The sequence below is a fragment of the Hypomesus nipponensis genome, chromosome 5 (genome assembly GCF_054491055.1).
Source record: "Hypomesus nipponensis isolate SF chromosome 5, ASM5449105v1, whole genome shotgun sequence".
Lineage (NCBI taxonomy): Eukaryota > Metazoa > Chordata > Actinopteri > Osmeriformes > Osmeridae > Hypomesus > Hypomesus nipponensis.
The window spans coordinates 4,302,632-4,311,144 of NC_140365.1; the positions used below are offsets into that span (position 1 = coordinate 4,302,632).

At 49.1% G+C, this 8,513-nt stretch overlaps 2 long non-coding RNA genes across 4 annotated transcripts in view; one reads left to right on the forward strand and one right to left on the reverse strand.

Annotated features, from left to right (window-relative positions):
• LOC146287916 (uncharacterized) overlaps nt 1–7,596 on the reverse strand; it is a 34,818-nt gene extending 27,222 nt beyond the window's left edge. Inside the window, exon 1 of one of the 2 annotated variants that reach the window (XR_014755189.1) lies at nt 7,525–7,596. This is a non-coding gene — a long non-coding RNA (uncharacterized LOC146287916). Of the gene's footprint in view, nt 1–3,522; nt 3,925–7,524 lie in introns of those variants that run through there. The other variant, XR_014755188.1, reaches the window with a different exon arrangement.
• On the forward strand, nt 2,030–2,629 carry LOC146287917 (uncharacterized). Of its 2 annotated transcripts, XR_014755206.1 has the most exons (3): nt 2,030–2,133; nt 2,234–2,318; nt 2,420–2,629. It is a non-coding gene; the product is annotated as an uncharacterized LOC146287917 (long non-coding RNA). The 2 variants fall into 2 exon arrangements; XR_014755205.1 differs by having other exon boundaries at nt 2,030–2,318.
• Nucleotides 7,597–8,513: the final 917 nt, after the last annotated feature.

Here is an 8,513-nt window from a genome sequence, read left to right on the forward strand (position 1 = left end):
ATGGAAGGAGAGAGGGATGAGGCAATCCGGGATTTATGAAGAAAAATTAATAATTGCAGCTTAGAACCTCAGAACAAGTCAGGTAAAGAGATTCTGCCCCTCCTCTGAGACAAACTGTTAAGACACTAAATTAGACACTTTCTTCTCGTCAATCCCGCCACATGCTTCTGACATGTAATTATACATGTCAGAAGCATGTATAATTACTTCGGAAGCACAAATTATACCATTACAATGATACAACACGAATACTCCCAAAACATGATTTATGTCAAGTTGGGCCCCTTATTACATAACACAGACTCGTACACTCCTCCACACCCACAGATACGCAGCCGCTCATGCATGCACGTACACCACCCCCCCCCCCCACCCCACCCCCCGACAAACACACACACACTGTGGTGAGTTCTGGGAAGTATTTGTAAAAGACAGCTTGCTGATCATCTTCTGATTGAGTCACCCCAACTGTGACCTTTGACTGTTTCTCTTTCTTTGTCTGTCTGTCTGTCTGTCTGTCTGTCTCTCTGTCTCTCTGTCTGTCTGTCTGTCGGTCGTTCTGTCTGTCTGTCGGTCTGTCTTTCTCTCTGTCTCTCGCTCTGTCTCTCTGTCTCTCTCTCTGTCTCTCTCTCTCTCTGTCTCTCTCTCTCTCTCTGTCTCTCTCTCTCTCTCTCTCTCTCTCTCTCTGTCTCTCTCTCTCTCTCTGTCTCTCTCTCTCTCTCTGTCTCTCTCTCTGTCTCTCTCTCTCTCTCTGTCTCTCTCTCTCTCTCTCTCTCTCTCTCTCTGTCTCTCTCTCTCTCTCTCTCTCTCTCTCTCTCTCTCTCTGTCTCTCTCTCTCTGTCTCTCTCTCTGTCTCTCTCTCTCTGTCTCTCTGTCTCTCTCTCTCGGAGCAGGCCAGACTTCCCATATAGTCTGCTCTGGTTCCTCTCTCTGCCCGCTCAGACTGCGACCTGTTAGTTCTGGGATTACATCAGCGATGTGTGTTAAATGGTGCGTGGCCAGGCCAGTGATGTGGCCTTTTGAAAGGGCGTTTTACACAAGCAGCACATGGATCATCGTAGGGCTGAGTCCGAATCAGTGTCAGGTACCCCTTTCACACACACAAACACCAATGCACCACTTGGCTTTGAATCTGACCTTTGACCTAGGGACCATGGGTCCCAGCCTTAGCGAACACTGCCCCCTTAATCTGCCTCTGTCGCTCGGACTGACCAACGAGGGAGAGCGAGGAAAGATCTGGTCACGGACGGTGAGACTTTAATACAGGACGTCGCTGATGCTCTGCAAACACTCTAAATGGGTGGGGTCCGTGGAGCTCTGTGAGATATCGCTTGTTAAGTGCTATGAGAATAACATGTGATGATACTTTTTTTTTTAAGAAGACTACTAACATTTTATACTGTTTGACAGACACTCAGAGAAGATGTACCTTGGACTTATTAATGGCAACCTAATCTTGCATTCATTTAACTTTCATCCATCCTAAATTGTCAGACTGTCACCTTTACTTGGCTTGTTGATGGACACTCTCGTGTCCCTTGCTGGTTACCTTGACAACATTGACAGGGTGACCTTCATCTCTGTTGTTGTTCTCCCCAGAGGTCATGAGCTAGGAATGTGAGGTATGTCTCCTCCCTCCCTCCCTCCCTCCCTCCCTCCCTCCCTCCCTCCCTCCCTCCCTCCCTCCCTCCCTCCCTCCCTCCCTCCCTCCCTCCCTCCCTCCCTCCCTCCCTCCCTCCCTCCCTCCCTCCCTCCCTCCCTCCCTCCCTCCCTCCCTCCCTCCCTCCCTCAGACAGTCTCTACATTATCACACCCTCAACTTGTTCTCCTCACGTCTTTGCCATGCACGTTTTCAACTCTCAACCTCTATTCTACCTATACGGGTGGACACAGTGCCAAAGCACTGTGAAAGTAACATGGGTTCATATTCTCTGCTGAAACCTATCTTTCGCAGGTATGTGAGAAAATAGGGGGCTATTTCCATGGGGGGGGGGGGAGTTCCACGAAGGGGGGGGGGTGCTATTTCAGTCTGTCGTTTCCCTGCAGGATTTCCTTTTTGGACATCATGTGTGTTTTCAAACCCTCCAGAAAAACACACACACACACAGCCATGCTGAGGGAACGTCAGCACAGGCATGTCCTGGAGCTTACACACACACACACACTCATAAAATTAACTACAAAAACTAAATTTAACGGACGCTTTTATCTGTACTCTCTGTTCTCATCTCAGAAGTCATGGCGACTCATCCCAAACCTCATCCTGAAGCTGACATGCTGTCATGACCTCCAAATACTACCAAGACAACAGCGTGAAGGTTAGGTTCACCAGCATCTGTGTTTCAGCCAACACTTACAGAAACACCCATTCATGTTTGAGCCAACTCTTCCAGAGACGTGAAATCTTTTCATCTTTCAGCCAAAACTACCGGAAGCATCCATTCATTGTCATCAATCCATGACATTAGGCCACAGCGTCTGATAGACGCCTGGACCGTTTAGTATAGTAACACTGAAGGACTTAAGTAGAATAAAGTGTTAATTTAGCGAATGCTTTTCTAAAGTGTCGCAAAGGGGGGAGATTCAAACTAGCAACCTCTTGATCTGCATTAAAATGCCCTAAAACATCCTCGAAGTGTTCTATTCACTGATTTCATGTTTCCTCTGTACTTCCTGGTGTGGCAACAAGGCTTTGAAAGGTTCCACAAAACTACCAGGAATTCACACACTTGAACTGTTGAGCATTCCAACACTTACACTGTAACATTCAGACGGCCTGGTTATGTGTTCAGACACCAGCAGGAATCTATTTACGGTCCTCTCCACATTCATTAAAATCCCCGCTTCAATGTTTGGTTAAAGAACTGATGAATAAGGTGACCATGACAACACATTTCAGGTAATAATATTTAATAACAAGGTTCTCATTGAGCTTTTATCCAAACAACCTCTTGATGGGCTGCCAAATGCTCTACCATTGAGCTCTACCGATCCTCTTGGTTCTTGCTGAATGCAGCATTAGATCATGAGTTATTTTGTAATCTTTGTTAGTTGGAACCCCAGCAGAACCCCCCCCCCCCCGCTGACCTGGCCCTGACCTGAACAGCATCTTGCTTCAGGTTTGACTTCAAATCTGACCGATACATAATGAGCAAAGCATAGACAACATGACCCCTGATGCTTCTTCACTGTGTACGTGTGTGTCAGTGTCTGGCTGCTTGACGACGTCTGGACACACACACACGCACACGCACGCATGCACACACGCACACACACGCAAACTCCAGCAGAGCAGCTGAGCAGGTATACAAATACAACACCAAGCAACAGCTCCCTAACACACACACACACGCGTGCGCAAACACACATGCACAAACTCATGTACTAAATGTCCAACACTTTGTCTGTGACGGATTGTTAATGCAATGAAAGGAATGGTTGTGGTATCTTATCTCAGGTCCCCCCCCCCCAAAAAAAAAAACACACACAAACAAACTTGAGTAATTAGCAATGGCGTCTCACCCTGTCCCTCCCAGCTCCGTGTTCTGCGCTGCCTGCCTCCGGACGGGGGAAGTTACTTCTTCACATTTCTCGTCTCCTCTAGGTCGGGTGGAAAGGCAGACATTTTCCAAACTCCATCTCGCAGCAGGTCTCTCCGTCGGCTCACTGGAATTATTTCAAATCCAGTTCTGCCATTTCTCCTGTCAGCTGCTCCGAAAAGCTTCCCCCCCCCCCCCCCCCGGCTCCTACCGGCAGAGTAATGACAAACAGAACGTAGAAGAGTTTGAGAGAGGACGAGGGAGAGAAGGAGGGAAGAGAGCGAGTCCATAAAGGTCTGTGCACGCTGACACTAAGTGTCTGAAAACCGAGAGGCAGACCGCTGGCTCCAAACAAAAAGCCTCTCTCTGAAATGAACACGGCTTCTCTCCCACTGACTCCACTTCTGTGGGACTCCAACACCTCCCTCCCCCCCTCCTTCCTTCCCTCCCTCCCTCCCTCCCTCCTCCTGCTGTCCCCCCCTCCCCTCCTCCCTTCACTGCACACTCCTCCCATGCCAGCCCCTTCAACCAGCAACTCCACCAGCGGGATCTCACACAGACTGAAGTCCAGAGTGTCTGCTTCCAAATGTGTTTAAGTGTAATGAGAGCAGTATGAACCAGGAATGGACATGTTAGCAGACGGATGTTTCATGCAGTCCAGGTTACTCAGTATGAAATGAGGGCAGTGTGCAGTTACGAATCCACAAAAAAATTGTCATGTGAAGGTCTAAACGTTTTGGACACAATTTCCCAGAATGCCCCTGTTCAAGATACACTTCGAGCTCATACTAAAAAAGAGCAGCTTAGTGACAACACATCGAGCCATCAGATGCTAACCTTAACCTTACACCTAACACTTACCCTAACCCTAGCCTTAACCAGCTCTGGAATGTCCCTGTTTCTAAGATGACGGAGAAGACTTTTAAACTGGAAATACTAACTCGGAAAATGACAAAACAAGTTCACCTCCTCCTGTGTGGGGCCGTAGAGACTGTCTGAGCTGCAGAGCCAAGCCTCCCGGGGCTCTGTCTGGGCCAGGTCTGGCTGTCGGGAGGGGGATCGTGAGAACGTGAGAGGATGAGAGCAAGAGGATGAAAGGATGAGTGAGAGAGGATGAAAGGATGATTGACAAGGGGATGAAAGGATGTCTGAGAGGGGATGAGAGGATGATTGAGAGAGGATGAGAGGATGATTGAGAGAGCATATGACTATATGTCTACGGTGCTGTGTGTGAGTGAGAGGATGAGAGAGTGAGAGGATGAGAGAGTGAGAGGATGAGAGAGTGAGAGGATGAGAGAGTGAGAGGATGACAGAGTGAGAGGATGAGAGAGTGAGAGGATGACAGAGTGAGAGGATGACAGAGTGAGAGGATGACAGAGTGAGAGGATGACAGAGTGAGAGAGCACAACAATGGTGAGATGGTGTGACTGTACATGACTGTGTGAACTTGTAGTGATGCTATTGTGATCATGTGTTCTGGAGAGGGTCATATATAAAGGAGAGTGTGGAGAGATGTTGTGAGGACAGTTTGTGCTCCGGACAGATGATCTGGGCCGCTGTGCTGTGGCTCTGGGCAGAGTTTTAATGTGACACACACACACACACACAGAGCAGCTCTCCTCCTGGTGGTTCAGCTGTCTACGTGTTACGTAAAGCCTGTCCTAAAAATCCTGCCGTCTAATTCGGCTCACAGCGCTGTTGTCAGACCGTAATCTCTCTCTTTTCCCCTCAGTCATGACCCAGTTTGGGCTGCATCTCGTTCAGAACCAGGCCCACGCTGCAGTGTGACAACCAGAGCTGCAGTTTCCCCTCCCTCCCCCTGACGCTCGCTGCCTCCCTCCTCTCCCCCTCCCTCCCTCCCTCCCCTCCCCCTGACGCTTGCTGCCCCCTCCCTCCTCTCCCCCTCCCTCCCCTTAACGCTCGCTGCCTCCTCCCTCCCTCCCTCCTCTCCCCCTCCCTCCCCCTGACGCTCGCTGCCCCCTCCCTCCCCCTAACGCTCGCTGCCTCCTCCCTCCCTCCCTCCCTCCTCTCCCCCTCCCTCCCCCTAACGCTCGCTGCCCCCTCCCTCCTCTCCCCCTCCCTCCCCCTGACGCTCACTGCCCCCTCCCACGCTTCCCCCCTCCCCCCGCTTGCTCCAAACAGAAAGGCAGAAAACTGAAATAAACAGGGCTTCTCTCCCACTGACTCTCTTGTGTAGAGAGAGTCAGTGTCTCCCACTGACTCCAGCCCTCCCCCCACCAGCCCACCTGACCCGGTTTCGGATCAGACACGTGGCCCCAGTACGCAGAATGAGCTCTTCACAGACAGTCACTCTCTCGCTCTTTATCTCCCCCAGCTCTCTCTCCCACCCACTCTCTCGCTCTCACCCTTTCCCTTTCCCTCCCTTTTGTCGCTCTCTCTCCCTTTCTTCCCTGCTCTCCATCTCTCTTACCAGCCCTATCCCTCTCTCTCTCTCTCTCTCTCTCTCATACCAGTCCTGTCCCATATCTCTCTCTCTTTCTCTCTCTCTCTCCTCCCAGCTTTCTCTCTCTCCATAGCCTGAGGTTCAGGGTCAAAGCCCGCCCCGACCTGGCCAGCCAGGCCCAGTCCTCCCCGCCCCGGCCCTCCCCAGACAGCCACAGCTGCCCTCAGAGGCATGCCCCCCATCCCGGCCGGGCTGGAAATAGAAGCAGTAATCCAGTGTGCAGACGGCGTGTTCTGTCTTTCTGCTGCACACTGACAGCTACTCTGTTTCATATTGATAAACACTGGCAGGCAGGCAGGCTGGCTGGCTGGCTGGGTGACTGGCTGGGTGAGTGACTCGCTGGCTGGCTGGTTAGCTGGGTGACTGGCTGGGGGCGTGACTAGCTGGCTGGCTGGTTAACTGGGTGACTGGCTGGGTGACTGGCTGGGTGGGTGGTTGGCTGGCTGACACATCTCCTCCTAATCATCTCCTTGTCCCTCCAGCTCTACCAGAGCCAGCTGTTGACCACTCAGTAGAGCTTCATGTCACCCATCAAATCCTGTCATTAGCCAGGCAGCCATGCTCCTGTCACCAATAAGATCGCCTCCAACAAACAGGTGCTGTGCACACACACACACACGGACGCACACACCCACATGCACACACACACACACACACACGTGCTATGAAAAAGAAACCGCTGCAGAGAAGCTAAGATGAGTGGATGACTGGTCACCTGCACCACGACCACCTCTACCCCCCCCCCTTTCTCTCTCTCTCTCTCTCTTCATCTTTCTTGCTCACCCTTTCCTTGTTTTCAATGTTCTCTCTCTCTCTGCCTATCTTTCCATCTCTCTCCCTCCATCTCAACACCCTCCAAAGTGACCCCAGGGGGCTTGGTGGCGTGAGGGGTGGAGAGTTACTAACTCCAGACAGCCGCCCAGCTGATACCCAGAGCCAAAGGTCATGGGAAAGGTAGGAAACAAAAGACTTCTTAAGGCAAGAGACCACAGGAGAGAGCTGCTTAAGGCAGACCGCCTAGTTGAAAGTGTGTGTGTGTCTGGTGACAGAGGAAATGTAGCCGCCTTAAGTCATGACTTGTTTATCATTCTACGCTGCAAAGTCTATAGAAAGCGTTTGCTTCCTACCAGCTTCTTCCTTAAAATCCTCTTGGAAATGCAGAACCACCCACACCCAAAGACCCCCGAAAAACCTTGATAGGACACGCGGCTGAATTCTAAATTAATGGGAAACACAGCCTACGGAAAAACGTATGTCGTTTTAATGTCTTCCCGTCCACATAGCAACCGGAGCGTTTATGAGACCCCTTTCATCCTTCCATCATCTCCTCTCACCTGCTCAAGTACACGTTCGGGACAATCGGGACACTGACCTCTGACCTAGATTTAGATTTATGTAAAAGGTTTGTCGTATTCCAAAATCTTCTGTATTTAACATAACATGAAAACCGTTTTGTTTTCTGGCAAGCTTATCGGCATTTGAAATTAATCTCTATTAATATAATATAATTTGAACGCTCACCTGAAAAACGTCCATTTAGCAGCTTTGCCGAGGGAATCGTTGTTGTTCTCTAATAGATCGCAACGGTTTACTTTTAATCAATGTGTTCTTTCTCTTCAAAATAAGAGCCAACTACGAAATACGTTTCAATTCGTGTTATGCTGCTAACTCAATCAGCATGTAACTTTTCATTTCTAGCAGCTGGTATCATCACAATAATACAGCGTTACCTAGCGCCATCTGTCGGTAATACTAGGCATACTGATGAGACGTTGATGCAGATAAAACATTTATTTGCAAACATAATTTACATATTTCCTAAGCAGTACATTATCGACGTCATCAGACCTTTTCACAACCAATATAATTATAGAGGCAGTCATTTGCAACAAAATATAATATATTCTTGTATACTTTGTGTAATGCATACATTTAAAACAATAATTTAGATACAATTTAATTTGACTTTAATTTTGTTTTATGTAGGCTATAGTTTACTTTTCAAGTAAATCGATTATATTCAATTTGCTTGTTTTTGCCCCTTTTGCATGCAAAGCACTTGAGGCAGCTGAGGACAGAAATGTTACTTTTCCTTGTTTTCGTCTTCCTTTTAAACGAAGCTGAAAGCTGGAAGACTGTTCAACAAGTCTCGCGTGACGTAACGAGATCAAGTCAGAAGACGCAGCAAGCTAACAGAAGCGTCAGAAACCCAACTTGACCCTTTCTTGTTTGATGTCAGGAGGGGTTTTCCCCCAGAACGTGACATGGCATGGCTGCCATGGGAGGTTTTAAACGGTACTTCTGATCACAGAAGACAAAAGCCCCATGTCAAACTTCAATGTCAACTATTTCTGACATATCAACATCTCAATGTAGCTGCTCAGCGGTTCAGCACAGAGAAGGAGAGAGTCCTGAAGAGAGGATGAAGTGAGTTTGAAGAAAAAGAGAAAGAAGCAGAGACCAGGAGTAAAAGACAGACAAAAAGGTAGAACTAGAGAAAAGGGAGAGGG